Source organism: Mesoplodon mirus, assembly GCF_964341445.2.
Source record: "Mesoplodon mirus genome assembly, chromosome: 12".
Classification (NCBI taxonomy): domain Eukaryota; kingdom Metazoa; phylum Chordata; class Mammalia; order Artiodactyla; family Ziphiidae; genus Mesoplodon; species Mesoplodon mirus.
This window is the reverse complement of record NC_138988.1, coordinates 36593469-36609198: the sequence shown is the minus strand read 5'-3', so window position 1 is coordinate 36609198 and position 15730 is coordinate 36593469.

Below are 15730 nucleotides of genomic sequence, written 5' to 3'. Positions count from 1 at the left end.
GGTCCTCCCTGAATCCCACCTGGGTGATGGCAGGACCTGCGAAACTGAGGGAGGAATGCCCCCGCTCCACCCCGAATTTATTAGCCCCAGCCCATCCATGTGAAAGCCTAGGGGACACGGGCTTCCTCTCCCCCTGCCCATCCCCCCCAAAGAGATTTCAGCCAATTAGCACATACAGTATTTACTTAATTAGGGTAATGACATAATTAGTGTAAGTTGGGCTCCATCACATGGCTTCAACATACAATTATGAGCCGTCAGCGGGAGGCAACATTGTGAAAATGCTCATTCAGTTTTGGTTCCAGCATGGAGGCCGCAGCAGCTGCCTCTGCTTTGGAGGCAGTGGCCGGTGTGTGCGTGGGGCGGGGTGACTGTCAGCAGCTGACAGGCGAGGACAGAAGAGTCGGCAGGAGCAGAAAGGCAGTTTCCAGGGCTGATGGCATCCCTGATCAAGCCTCTCCCATCAGAGATGGGCACTGCCGTCGCCACAGCCAGGGCCCTGGCTAGGCTGGTCTGGCTGAGATCGGGGGCCCGGGCAGTCTAGGCCCCTCTGCCCCCAGGTTCTCTGCCTGAAATGCTACCATTAGCAGGCTATCTCTTCTCTCTTCAGGGTTTTGCTGCTCACACCAGGCACTAGCCTATTGGCCCCTCAGGGTGGCTCTTCGAGGCCACAGACTGAAACAACTGGATTGATTACTGCTATCCTCATTGGACTTATGGTAAACTGAGGCTTGGGGCAAGGAAGGTGTTAGATCTGATGGTGGCAGTGCTGCTGACCAAAGAGGCAGCCCAACGTGGCCAGACACTCCTCGAGCCCAGGCAGCTCCCCCTCAGCTTCAGGGAGGTCTCCTGCCCCATGGTTCTTTCCCCTAGGAGGGGGCAGGGAATCACTGGGGGGCCCCCAGAGTCCTGCTCCCTCAGCCTCCTCTGCACTCCCCACCCCCTGCCTCCTTCCACAAGGCCAGGAGGCGGGGCCCTGACCTGCCTGAGACCATCCACAGCCTTCCCCTCAGTGAGTCTCACAGCTTTCCTGGGTGGGGGTGGGGGGAAGGAAGTGAGGAAAGATGGGAATCAGTGCCACCATTGTAAAGATGGGCAAGCCGAGGCTCCAGGGCCTCCAAGAGGTGCTGTTAGAGCCAAAATCAGGTCCCAGCAACTCTACTTTCTGCCTGGCTGGGTCACCTGGGTGGATTCTCTCTCTCAGGCTTCAGTATCCCTGCGTGAAGGGAGAGTCTATGATTTCAGACATCCTGACACTGTCCAGAGTCCCCAGGGAGGTGGGACCCAAGGAACGTGACATCTTTCTTCCCTCCCTCCAAATTATGTCATCATAGTTGTCCCTCCTCTTTCTTTCCCACCTGTGCCCTGCATGCGGGGTCAGGCCCCCTGGGGAGACAGCTCTGAGTGGCAATTCCAACTGCCCCAGGCTGGGCCCCCTGCCCTTCTGAACTGGGGAATCCTGTCTGGGAGGCATGGGCTCTGGGGGCCATCCCAGGCCTTCCCACTCAGTGGTGCCCCCTCTTATAGGCAATACCCGCAACTGGCTGGACTTGGCTTTCATCCAAGCCCCTTTCTGGGTCTGGAGACATATGATCAAGGTGAGGCCAACTTGTTTGCTAATCGCTGACTATGGGCCAGCCACCTTGGGCCTGGTTACTGGGGTTAAATGGGGAGCGATGGGCAGGCAAAGATGAGGGTCACTACCTCCAGGGGCTCATGGTCTCAGGGTTCAGACAGACCCAGCCCCAAGGAGTGTCCTCCAAAGGGTAGGCAGAGATAAGTGCCAGGAAGAGCCAAGTTCAAACAAGCAGAGGTCCCAACCCTCTCCCTCACTGGTCCGGAGACATGGCACCTGCAGGGCCTGGGACAGGCAAGAATTTCAGTTCACAGAGGATGTACTTCAGATGGTAGGACCAGTGTGAGCAGAGGCTGGGAGGCCAGAGTAGGATGTGGGGATGTCATCTTCAGGTGTGAGGTGTTTGGGTGGGCTCTGGGGAGCTCGAGGAAGGGGCTGGGGACTCTGGCTGTTTGTGGGAGGGTTAAGGCATTCCCTCAACATCCATTCAACAAAAAGTCCTTACTATGTGCCAGGTACATGTTCTAGGCTGGAGATTCAGTAGCGACCAAGATGAAATCCTTACCCTCGTGGAACCTATACTCTAGTGGGAGTCAGGAAAATGAGAATAGTGTGGTGCACGTGCGATGCAGAAGATCCTAACAGGGCGATGTGCTAGGGCTAGGGGGGGCCCAGGTGTGGCTTCAGCCCCAGCTGAGGCAGCGTGGCCAGAATGATGGGGCTGGGAGAGGGGCGCTGTTCCCACGGGTCTGGCCTGTGTCCCCTGGCTCACCCCCACTCTCCGACTTTCAGCTTTGAGGTTCACTCCTGGCCTGCAGGCGTGACTCCTGGGTGTCCCTTCTGCAGGGAGAAGAGGTAGCTGCCACCACCAAAGCCATCCCCCTGGTCCCGGCCTCCTCCATGCCAAGCACATTAGAGGATAATTAAGTAAAAATAGGCCTTCTGACCAGTGTAGCTCATTAAGGCCTAATTAAGTTAATTAGTTCCAGGTGTGGGTGGTGAGGCTCAAGTGAAGCAGCGGCTGTTTGCTGTAATTGCATTTTCACAGCCGCAGTGGTGGCAGCGGTAGTGGTGGTGGCAAAGGCGGTGGCTTCCTCTGAGGTCTGGAAGCCCTCCAGGAAGCCCAGGAGGCTGCCACTGAGCTGAGAGGAGTATGAAGCAGCAGAAGGCTGGCCTGAGACCACCCGCAGAGAGCAGTAGCTGGAGTTTCAAGGTCAGCCAAGCCCAGGGAACCCTTCTGCCCTCTCAAACTTGCTCGTTCTCTGCACAGGGGTTGGGGTTGGGGTCTGTACAAAGCCACCAATAGGCATCCCCCCTCCAGCTGAGCAGGGTGGGTGCACCGCGGTTGGACCTTTGGATTCCCTCACACCCGTGGTGGTCCCCAAGAAGACTGTAAAATGGCTTTGCTGAAAGCAAAGATGTGGCTCAGAGGCAGTGGGTGAGACCTCTAGGAATCCACCTAAATCACCCTCTCCCTTCGGCATAAGGCACCAATTCCTGTCCCTTTCTGGCAGATGTGTATCTGTTAGAGATGCCCCCTCTTTGCAGTTCAGGGTAGGAGGGGGGGCCACACAAATCTGGGGCCTCTGCAGAGGACCTGCTGGCTCAGTCAGTTTCCTGCCCTGGACATCTCCCTAAGCCCACTTCCTGCTCTGGCTTCTACACCCAGCTGACCCCGGGGACCTGCCTGTATAGGACAGCCCTCCCAGCATTGGCCACACTCTCATTCATTCATCCATTTGTCTCTCGGTCACTGAGCATCTCCTCTGTGCCAGGCAGCAGGGCTGGGGATGCAAGGCTGGGCGAGACAGGTTGGACCCTGCCCCATGGCGCCTTTGGTCTCTCTGAGGAGGCAGACACACACATATATATGTATATATGTTTTTTCTTTTTTTTCTTTTTTCTTTTGGTTGCACTGCATGGCTTGTGGGATTGATCCCGGGCCCTTGGCAGTGAAAATGCAGAGTCCTAACCACTGGACTGCCAGGGAATTCCCGAGGCCATGGCTGCACAGTTTTGTCATGGCTGTAGGAGCACAGGGGTGCTTAACCCAGACCTGAGAGGAAAGATGCCTGAGCTGCAATGAATATGATCCAGGTGAGAAGTGGGCAGGCACCTGATTTTTACCAGGAACTAAAAGGACCTCTCTCTGGCCAAAGGGCAGCACAAGGTGCCAAGTAGGGAGAGGGAGGGGCCATGGAGGGGTCTAAGAAGGGCTGCTGGGTAGGAGGAACTGGTAACTGCTGGCTGGGAGGCCAGGGAGGTGGTGCCGAGGGCCATGGCTGTGGATCTGGAGAAGAGGGGATTTGAGGGATGTTTAGGAGTAGAACTGATGGGGCTTGGTGTGAGGGGTGGGGAAGGAAGAACTGTCAGTTCCCTAGGGAGGGGACGTGGGAATGGGACTGAGCTCTGAATGTCCCCACAGGGCTGGCACTAGGATGAGGCAAGTCAAGTGCCTGGGATGCAAAATTTGGGGTACTCACTCCCAGTCTTGTGTTTCCACCTGTGCCTTGTCCCTGTTCCTCTGAAACTTCTCACTAAAACATACTTTGGAAAGTGGAAGCCACTCCTGGAGATGAGACAACAGGGGGATGGTCTGGGCATTGTGTCCCCCTCCATCCTTCAACCCCTACCTGGGAGGTGCTGCCTTCTCTGCACCCTCCAGGACTGGGGTGAGGCTGGGATGGACACCTTAGGGTCTCACATGCTTTGGACAGGGACTCTGTTTCCATCCTGATGCCTGAATAACAGATACCCCATCCAGCTTCTCCTTGCATGCCTCTCATGACAGGTGCTCCCTGCCACCTGGATAGCCCAGTCCCTTGGTTCAGGCCATTGCACAGAATGTTTTACCCTGAGCCCAGATCTGCCTTGCACTGTGTTCTACCTAACAGTGGCCTCAGCTATGCCCTCCTACCCTCCCCCACCCCTCAGGTGGGTCTGCTGATCACCTTTCCCAAGCTTAACATTTCTGAGCTTCGGTGTCCTCATCTGTAAAAGGGGAAACAATAATAACCACCATCTTCCAGGGCTGGTGCGAGGATTAAATGACGTGATGTACAAACCTCATGACACATTCTAGTTCCTCAGTAACAGCTTCCTAACCCATAGCAATAATGAATAACTACAGAGGCGGACATTGTCCTCCTGCTGGCGTGGGCCACCAGTGGTGCCGCCTCAGCCCAGGCCCCAACACCCACCTGATGGCCTCAGGTAGCAGACCCTGCTACCGCCCCAGCACATCCAGCACAGATGCAGAGCTAATCCCAGAGGAAGATGTTCACGGGAAGAGGAAGTGACATTTTCTTGAGATGGCCGGGCCGTGTTGAGACGTGGGGCCGGGGCCCTGTTGTTTGGAATCAGTTCTCTGCTCAGTGTTCACTGCACTGCAGGAGAGCCCAAGACCCTCCCCTGTGGCCCTCTGCTCCTCAAGTCTCATTCAGGGGGACCAGTGGTGGCTGAGAAGGGGGGATGCAGACCCACCCTGACTGAGGTGTCTGCCTGGAGGTGTCTCTGGGGCACATCCCCAGACCCTGTCATGTCTGTGGGGCTGCCCTGGCGGTGGGTGTCTGTCCTGAGCCTAAGGGGACTGCAGAGAGAGCCCTGAGTCCCGTGGAAGGTGGCAGACCCTACAGAACCTCACACCAAACCCTCAAGGTTGTGCTGATCATTGTTGGGGTGCCCAGACTCCTCCCACGAGACTGGGGTGGTAAGCCTGGGGCAGGGGCATGCAGGAACTCCTGGCTCCTCTCAAAGATCAGAGGAGCCAGCCCAGGAAGAAAGGACAAAAGTCGCTACAGCCTAGTCTCTAAAGCCATCCTGCTCCCCTTCTTCAGTGCCATCCCATCCCCGGAGCCAGGTCCACATCCCAGGAGCATGCTCTGCTTCTGCTCGGGGGTTCCCTGTTGAACATCAGACCTTGTCTCTAGGGGATTCCTGTAGATTTAAGCAGTGGTCGTGCTCTCCAACTCTTGGTGACCTGGGACTTCCAGATTCCTGTGTGAGGTGGGGAGAGCGCCACAGGGGAGGGACCATAGGTGCAAAGGCCCAGAGCAGGGTGGCAGGGTGGACACATGGGGATGCCAAGTCCTCTGGGCAGGCCGAGGTGGTGCTGGGAGTGGAGGATGTGTGATGTTTGTGGGGTCGGCATGGAGCCTGCTTTGTGCAGAGTGCGCCTTGCTTCATTCTCACCCCAGCTTTGGATGGGAGGGCTCTCCATTACTCTCAACACCCCTTGATTTTACAGATTGGGGCTCCAGGAGGAGAAGGGGCTTGCTCACGGTCACACAGCTGGTGGGGCCAGGGCAGCCACAGCCTGCTCCCAGCCCTGTCCAATCCTGGTGGCTAGGCTCCTCCCCATGGGGGTGTCAGGAGAAGGGACAACTGTGGGGCTTGATTTGTCGTTTGGTGTGGGGGCCTAATGGCTTGAGGTCCTGGATCCCCAGTAGGCCTGGCTCTTCCTCTTGCTCTGTGTGGCGTGATCCAGGCCAAGGCCCAGCTTGGCTCCGTACCTTGGTTTCCTCAGTTATACAGGGAAGTCATCAAATTGTTCAGCCATGGTGCAGCAGTGGAGAGGGGTGGTCCATTTATAGATGGGAAAATGAGGCACAGGGAGGGGACAGGAGAGCCTGGGGCCCTGGTCACTCCCAGGCCCACAGACTCAGCTCTGAGAGTGTGGTCAGCAGCCAAGGGAGGAGGCTGCAGGGGTTGATGGCCAGCAAACCCAGCTTTTCCAGTTTCCTTTAACGTGCCCTCCAGTCCCCTCTGCCTCAGGTTCACAACTCTACCCTAGCTGAGTGTGTCTGGAGGCAAGGCCCCTTTCTCTTCACCCCCGAATTATGGCTTGGTCACAAAAGCTGGACCGTGACCAGACAAAGGGACAAGGATGAAAGTGCTGGTTGTCATGGCAACCTGGTGGGTTGCTGGGACCCAGGGGAGGGGCTTGGCTGTGTGCCTGAGCCCAGGCATCTGGACAACCTCTGAGCATGAGCCAAGGTGGCCCAGGGGCTCACAGAGATGCCCCTCCTTCTCAGGGCCCACAAGAGCCGGGTGAACAATGACAACCTCACCCCCCACGGTGGCACCTGCTCCCTGGGCCTCCCCTGGTGGCCCCATTATCCTGCACCTGCTGCCCCCCCACCACACCTGCTTCCCAGCCCAGGCGTCCTCCCCAAGGCACTCCCTGCCCATCCCCAGGCCCAGCTGCCTGCTCTGAGGGCCGCTCAAGAGGGCCTGTGCAACCAGGAGAGGTAGCAGGGACGGACGGCCCTGGTCAAAGGCAGAGGGTCCAGCTGACAAGCCAGCTCTGCCTTACCAGTAGTATGTGTGTCCATGACAAGACCTCCACTCCAGAACCTCAGTCTGCTCACCTATAAAATGGGAGCAACCATTCCTGCCCTCAGGGTCTCCAAGAGTAAGTTTCCTTCTGCTTGGAAGGAGATCTGAGGCCAGGATGTCCCCAGAGCTGGGTCAGTGTGGACAGTTGGAGAGAGAAGAGGGAAGGGGGCTGTCTTGGGTCACACTCTCAGGGCCACCTCTGTTAGACCATGTGGAGACCTGAAAGCCTCCTACACACTTAAGAGTCACTGTGTAGGGCTTCCCTGGTGGCACAGTGGTTGAGAGTCCGCCTGCCGATGCAGGGGACACGGGTTCGTGCCCCGGTCCGGGAAGATCCCACGTGCCGCAGAGCAGCTGGGCCCGTGAGCCATGGCCGCTGAGCCTGTGCGTCCGGAGCCTGCGCGTTCAGAGCCTGTGCTCCGCAACGGGAGAGGCCACAACAGTGAGAAGCCTGCGTACCACAAAAAAAAAAAAAAAGAGTCACTCTGTAGAGGTGGAGATGACATTTCCCAGAGGCCCATCATGGGTACAGGGGAACTGGGCAGGGGACCTATCAGTGCCAGTTTCTTTCTTTTTTTTTTAATATATTTATTTATTTACTTATTTTTGGCTGCATTGCGTCTTTGTTGCTGTGCATGGGCTTTCTCTAGTTGTGGCAAGTGGCGGCTACTCTTCCTTGTGGTGCACGGGCTTCTCATTGTGGTGGCTTCTCTTGTTGTGGAGCACAGGCTCTAGGCGCGTGGGCTTCAGTAGTTGTGGCACACGGGTTTAGTTGCTCTACGGCATGTGGGATCTTCCCAGACCAGGGTTCGAACCCGTGTCCCCTGCATTTGCAGGCGGATTCTTAACCACTGTGCCACCAGGGAAGTCCCTTGATCAACTTTCCATGTCAACTTAGCTTTTGGAGTAGCTTTAATCGTCCATATGCAGTCAACTGCTTGGCTGGGTTTTGTTTTTTCCTCTTGTTCTACCTGACTAGAACACACTATTCTGTCAGCTCCTGATAGCTCAAACTGGCAATCTAGGATGGGATTTAAAATACCTCCTAGGTAAGTAAAGTCTGCATCTGGAATAAACGAATATTTTGCTCAAAATCCCAGTCCTTCAAGTTCTTCATCAGAACTAAACTTAATCCACATGAATCTCCCTGTTGATCTAATTAATGGAGGGCTTTTCACACCACAGTAACAATCTATAAGTGGAGAGAAACCAAACGGCCTATCTTGAACTCCCAAGTGATCAAACCGACGTTCAAATGATGGTTCTATATAATAATGTTCATCAAAGTCAACTCTATTCTTTGACGTGGAGCAGCTTCCAAAATGTAGATGCATTCCTTGTTTGGTGGATATGAGTCAGGATAATTTGGTGAAGCAAGATGACCTCCATTGCTGGTTCGAACCCAGATGCCACACTGGGTTGCAGGAATATGCTTGATTCCAATATTTTGTCCATCTTGGATCCTTTGGGCCCAGTGCCAGGTTCTTGAGTGGCTTGTTAGGAGGATCAGGGAGAGAGGACACTGGGGCAGGGACCCCCCCCATGAGGAAAGGATGGCCTGGGGGTCCCTGGTGATCCAACAGCCAGTTCAGGTGGGGACACTGAAGTCCTAGGAATGATCTGTATCTGGCTCTCTGATACCACCTCCCCCACAACCGGATGGTGGAATGGAGGAGGGAAAAGGGGACAGGAGGAGTGGGAAGCTCCGGAGGATGCCCCTCCCCCTCCTGGAGAGGGAAGGAGATGCCTGTGGTCACTGGTCTTTGTGTTGTCTCCCCCTTCTAGTGTCTCCCTACACCCCGCAGGCCAGCCCCAGGTTCCCATCCTACTCTTCTGTGACCTTGGGTGAGGCCCTCTCCCCTCTTGCCACCTCAGTTTGCCAACCTGGAGTGTGGGAGCAGGTTGCTGAGGAGACTGCCAGCTCCAGCTGCCGCCCTGGCTGTTTGAACACCCCCAGGCCATCGCTGCTAACCATGGCCCCACCTCTCTGATAATGAGGAACTCCCTCTCTTGAACAAACTTATTTTTGCTGACCGGTCAGAGTTTTTTTTTTTTTAAACTGAAGTGTAGTTGATTTACAGTATTGTGCCAATCTCTGCTGTACAGCAAAGTGACTCAGTTATATACATATAGACATTCTTTCTTTAAATATTCTTTTCCAGTGTTTTATCACAGAATCTTGAATATAGTTTCCTGTGCCATACAGTAGGACCTTGTTGTTTATCCATCCTGTGTATAACAGTTTACATCTGCTTATCCCAAACTCCCTAGTCCTTCCCTCCCCATCTCCCCCTTGGCAACCACAAGTCTGTTCTCTATGTGAGTCTGTTTCTGTTTTGTAGATAGGTTCATTTGTGCCTTATTTTATTTTATTATAACACTAATTTATTTATTTACTTATTTATAGGCTATGTCAGGTCTTAGTTGCAGCGCGTGGGCTCTTTGTTGCAGTGCATGGGCTCTCTAGTTGTGGCACATGGGCTTAGTTGCCCCGAAGCATGTGGCATCTTAGTTTCCTGACTAGGGGTCGAACTGGCGTCCCCTGCATTGCGAAACGGATTCTCAACCACTGGACCACCAGGGAAGTCCCTGTGCCCTATTTCAGAGTTCACATATAAGTGATATCATATGGTATTTGTCTTTCTCTTTCTGACTTACTTCACTTAGTATGATCATCTCTAGTTCCATCCATGTTGCTGCAAATGGCATTATTTCATTTTTTATGGCTGAGTAGTATTCCATTGTGTATATGTGCCACATCTTCTTCATCCATTCGTCTGTTGATGGACACTTAGGTTGTTTCCATGTCTTGGCTGTTGTGAATAGTGCTGCTATGACTGTTGGAATTTCTTACACACTTCCTCCCAGAGGTCTGGCAAAGGCAAAGCTTTTGCCAAGAATGGAGGTATTTGGGGTAGGGTAACAGTCCTGGTGTACCTCAGACCATTCTGTACAGGAGGCCCAGGTTCAGGGCTGGGCAAGATTTGTGTTCTCCAATATGCAGATGGAAAAACTAAGGCCTGGCAAGAAAAGAGACTTGCCCAGTGAGTTGGCTGCAGAACCCAGGCCTCCTGCCCTGTTCATAGACCTTTTCAGAGGTGGGGAAAAAGTCAGAATGGCAGTCTGGTCCCCAGACTCAGCAAATTCAGGCTCCCAGGAGAGGTGGGATGGGGGTACCTAGTGGGTCACAGGGCTGAGATGATGAGGCCACCCACCCTGCAAAGCGATCATTCCACCGGTGCTCAATGAGCTAGCTGCTTGGGGCCAAGGGGAAATCAGAGGCGCTCAGAGCCTAATTACAATAAGCAGCTTCTGCAGCTCCTCAGGTCCCACAGAAATGCCTTGCTCAAGATATCACTGTCTCGGGGCTTGTCATCTGGAGCTTTGGCCCAGGCATTTAGGGGCTGGTAGGAACCCCTCTTGGCTGCTGCTCCCGGTGAGCAGAACCTCAGCATCCTGGACCTTGTTCACTGGCGTGGTCTGGAATTGCAGGTCAGAGGAAGGAGGTTGGGGAAGAGGGTGTAAAGTGTGGTCATGTGCAGCTGGGCAGATGCTGGTGGCCGCCATCTTCAGGGTGATGACCTGGTGTGATTGCTCTGTCTCCTCAGCATTTCCTATGGGTCCTTGCAGGAGTGATGGAGTTGGCAGGACTGCTGGGAAAAGCAGCACCCCTGGTCCCTACCACACAAGCTCATCTTTCATTTGGGGGATGCAGCAGTGACCATTGCATGATTGCCTGCTGAGTGGTACTGACTATGGTCCCCTGAGGAGAATGTGAGCATATTCTGTGGATTGAGACAATCAGGGAGGGCTTCCTGAGGAGGTGTAGCTTGAGATGAGATGGCAAGTGGTAGATAACCCAAAAGAGGGAGGAGATTCTGTCTGCGAAGCTCCACATGGATATAGGTGGGAGTGGGATTGGACTGGGGGCTGAGCATTCATGGGTGACTGGTCCTCAATCCTCCAACCCCCCAGGAACTCCTTTCCACTCCTCCTCCCTGAGTTCTGGGCTTTCAAGGTATTGTCTGTCAAGCTGACCGTGTGGATGAAAGGAGAATTAATTTGTCTCCATTTTTATTCATCGGAGAAAATGCTGTCAGAGCTGCTGAGGCCAGCTGGCCAATGGCAGAGAAGGGGAGGATAAGGGGAGGCCTGGGGAGAAGGCGTGCCTCAGACCTTGCCCGGCTCTCTCTCTGATACCCTCCATGCCTGTGACTTGGTTTCTCTTGGCAGCAGCTCAGAGGTCCTGGCCTAGCAAACCAGAGAGAGATCCTGGGGTGCAAGAGGCCAACTGGGGGCAGGTGGAGAGCGGGTAGCTCCAGCCACCCTGTCTGAATGCCTGTCGCCCTCCGTTCTGGCTTGTCGGCCACGTGAAGGGCCCATTCTGCTACCTGTTCACACAAGGCTTTCATCTCTGCAGCTAGTAAAGCATTCCTCCGGGCCTCAGTGCTGCCAGCAGGAAGGCACAGGGGAGGGGGGAGCCCAGGCCTGCCATGCCCCTCAGACCCCTGGTCCAAAGGCATGGGCCTGGGCCAGGGTGCCCTAAGCAGCCTGTCTGCCCAAGTCGTCGTCCCCCCCACCCCGCCCCACCGCCAACTCTTTCAGGAAGCCAGTCTCTCCCCATTTCAACAAGAGCAAGGCTGGCCTCCCTTCCAGCTCATATAGGGCAGAAGACTGACCTCCCACCACAGGAGCCCAGGGTGGGGTCATGGCTCAGCCCCTTGTTCCTCTCCCAGGGAACAGGTAGACATGGTGACTTCTAGGGCAGGGCAGGAAGATCAAAGCCTGAACCCATGCCCTGCCATTGCAGAAGATGGCATTTGAAGGTAGGCACTTGAGACTCAGTAGAGTGGGGACTGACCCACAGTCCCCTGCTGAGGAAGGAGGCAGTCACATCCACTGTCCACACCTGTAGAGGGGCAAGGTGGAGCTGGCAGGGCTGCTGGGGAAAGCAGCACCCGCTGGTCCCTGCCACTCAAGCCCACCTCCAGTTGAGGGATACAGCAGTAACCATTGCATAGTAGAGGGTGAGTGACTCCGTAAGCTAGATCTCCTGATAGTGGACCCTTTCCACAGTGGCCTGTCCATCTGTCCAGAAGCCATGGCCCCTGTGATGTCACCAACCCGCTGTGTTGCTTGGCAACTTTCCAGGATTAGTGCTCTGCCCCTGTCATCCTTGACGTCCCACCATGGGCTGATGTTGCCTTGGCAACTGGATGGGTACTGCAGCTTTTTGGACAGCTGTACCCAGTGTGGGAAGTGGCAGGCAAAAGGGGGAAGCAGGTGCCTCTCCACAGGCTGGTTGGGGTACACAACCTATCTCCAGACCTACAGAGGAGCCAAGCTGCCCAAAACAGGGCTTTGGGGGGTCTCTGTCCCCTTGAAGAGCTGTGGCCATTCTTGCCTTCAATCCCCCTCACACTCTTTCCTTTCTTTTGCTATGGTCACCAAGTACCTATTGTGTGAGTGCCAACAAGAAAAGCAAAGTAAACTATGGTTCAGGCTCAGGAAAGGTTTTATTAGCATTGGGTCTTGAAGAATGAATAGGAGTTGGCCAGGAGTAGGAGTTGGTGGAGAGAGATGTTCTGGACAGAGGAAGCAGAAGTCAGTGCAAAGGCTGAATCATTACCTCTAGTCACAGCTTATACCCTGCCTCTGGGTTATTTGTGGCCTGGTCTCTCTGGCTCTCTCCCACTTAGTAGATATTTTATGGTAGGGACAGCGTCCAGTTCAAATCTGGACACTTAGTCCCCAGCACAGGCCTGGCACCAAGTCAGCATTACTAAAATGTCAAATAAAATCAGGCATTTGCATAATGAGCATCAGGTCCTACCACCTCCCCTAACACTAACCTGTCTTACCAAGCCTCAGTTTCCCCATCTATGAAATGAGGCCAATTTTGAGAAGGCTCTGGGCAGGGATTCTCAGATTAAGGTGGAGTGATTTTTACATTTTCTTTGGTTTGTAACCCATCTCTTTTCCTTATAGAAAAATAGAAAGACTGGTGGGTAGAGTGGGCATCTGTATACCTTCAGATCCCCTAATTATCAATATTGGACCACTTTTGCTTTATCTCCTGTCTATATATAGTTATCTATGTATAAATTTTGCTGAACCATGTGAAAGGAAGTCCCGGCAGCAGACATCCTGACATTTGTCCTTAAATTCCTTAGTGCACATCAGCTAAAACAAGGACAGTCTTCTGTATAACCACAGTAACATGATCACATCTGAGAAAATTAACAATAATATCCAGGGCAGGAAGGAGGATCTAAGCCTGAACCCATGCCAGGTCTTGGAGCAAATGGGCACCTGGCGGAGGCGGGGGCGGGGGGGAGGGTTCATCCACTGCCCACCCGGCGGAGGGCTGAGGTGGAGTTGCAGCCCGGCTGTGTATGTATGTGTGTGTGTTTAAGCTGAGCCTCCGGGGGAACAGAAACGACCCTTTCCGGTAAATTTCCCCAATTTTTCTTCCCACGTTGTTTACATAGCTTTTTTTTTTTTTAAACAGGATTCAATCAGAGTTGTCGCACTTTGAAAACAGCATTTGGCTGCTTTGTCTCTTTCTCTAGAAAAGTCTGGGAGGGGAGATGGATAATGGAGCCTGGATTTGAAAGCCTAGACGGCTGACACTTTCCCGCTGGCCCCCAACCCGCCGCTCGGAGGTGGCCCAGCCCTGGGTGGGGGAAGCCGCAGTGAGTCGGAGCGGGAGGAACCAAGCCAGGAGTGTGTAGGGAGGCTAGTGCAGACCTGCGGAGGTTCACTGGCGGAAGCTCCCGCCAGCCTTGCCGGATGGTCCCGCCCCTTAGCAACGGGCCCAGCGTCCCTCCGTAGAAACGGGCAGCAGGACCCCACAACGTGTGCGGTGGAGCCGGTAGGTCGGTGGGCCCAAGGGATGGCGGGGCAAGCGCCTGCAGGGGGACCTCGATAAGTCTCAGAGGGCAAATGCACAGAAAGGAGGACGCCCTCCCGGCCCAGGGTCCACATCCCTGTCCACGAGCCCCCATGCCGTTTCTCTGCCTTGGCCAGTGGGAAAGGAGTGGGGTGCACTTTTAAACAACCTTGCAGATAAGTCCCATACTGACCACACCCCATGCTGAGAATGTAGCCCTCTCCCTGTCCTTTCCCATGCAGGGAAAAAGCCAGAATTCTGGTCCTCATCAGCCTCAGTGCCTCTCCTGAGCCCGACCACGTCCAATCTTCTTAGTCCTCAGGGTCCCCATCTGTAAATTGGCAGAGTACTGCTGCATCTGTCTCACAGGGCTTACAGAGATCAACTTCCTTCCTTTACTTACCCCATTCGTTCATTCTCACAATCATTCACTACTTCCTAGGCACCTACCATGTGCCAAGCCCATGCCAGTCCCATGCTAGGTGTCGAGGTTCCAGAGATCAGTGTTACTTGAAAATTGCTGCATTTGAGCACGAACAGAATATGTGAAACAGATAAGGGTGCAGGATCCTTGTTGAATCGGGTGGGTGGCTCAGAAGCCCTCCTGCTTAGGCACTCACCTTGCAGAACCTCAGGGCTTCTTGGCACACACTTTGAGAACCACTGTTGTGGTGCTAAGGACAGCGATCTTTGGGTCAGCCAGAGGTGGACACCTCAGTTTCTATTCTGGTTCTGCCACTTCTTGGCTGTGTATCTTTTCCAAGTTTCTTGACGTCTCTGGACCTGTTTCCTTGTTTGTGGATTGGTGATTCTAGTAGTACCTGTAGTGAGGATCAAATACAAGGGTGTCCATCCAGCCCAGTGCCTGGTGGGTCAGGTCGCATGGGGTTGAATGTCAGTGAATCCAATCTGAAGCTTCCTCTGATGCAAACCAAAATGGCTACCAGGTGATCTAACTGGGTCACGGTGTATGATCTTCTTTATGTATTCTTGGATTCAGTTTGCTAATATTTTGTTGAGAATTTTTGCATCTATCTTCATCAGAAATTGCCTGTAATTTTCTTTTTTTGGCGGTGTCTTTGTCTGGTTTTGGTATCAGGGTGATGGTGGCTTCATAGAATGTCTTTTGGGAGTGTTCCCTCCTCTTCTGGAAGAGTTTGAGAAGAATCAGTATAAGTTCTTTGTATGTTTGGTGGAATTCGCCTGTGAAGCCATCTGGTCCTGGACTTTTGTTTGTAGGAAGTGTTTTTGTTTTTTGTTTTTAGTTACAGATTCTATTTCACTTCTAGTGATCAGTCTGTTCAAATTATCTATTTCTTTTCAATTCAATTTTGGTGGTCTGTATGTTTCTAGAAAATTGTCCATTTCTTCTAGGTTGTCAAATTTGTTGGCATATAGTTATTCATAGTATTCTCATGGTTTTTTGTTTTTCTGCGGTATCAGTTGATATTTCTCCTTTTTCATTTCTTATTTTGTTTATTTGGTTTCTCTCTTTTTTCTTCTTGGTAAGCCTGGCCAGAGGTTTGTCCCTTTTGTTTACCCTTTCAAAGAACCAGCTCTTGGTTTTATTGATTTCTTCCTATATTTTTAAAATCTCTGTTTTATTTATTTTCTCCCTATCTTTAATATTTCTTTCCTACTGCTGACTTGAGGTTTTGTTTGTTCGTCTTTTACTAGTTCTTTTAGGTGGTAGATTAGGCTGTTTATTTGAGATTTTTCTTGTTTTTTGAGGAAGGCCTGTATCTCTATGAACTTCCCTCTAAGAACTGCTTTTGCTGCATCCCATAGATTTTGTACGGTTGTGTTTTCATTGTCGTTTGTCTCAAGGTATTTTTTAATTTCCTTTTTGATTTCCTCATTGACTCATTGTCTTTTTTAGTAGCATGTTGTTTAGTCTTCATGTAATCATTTTTTCTCATTTCTTT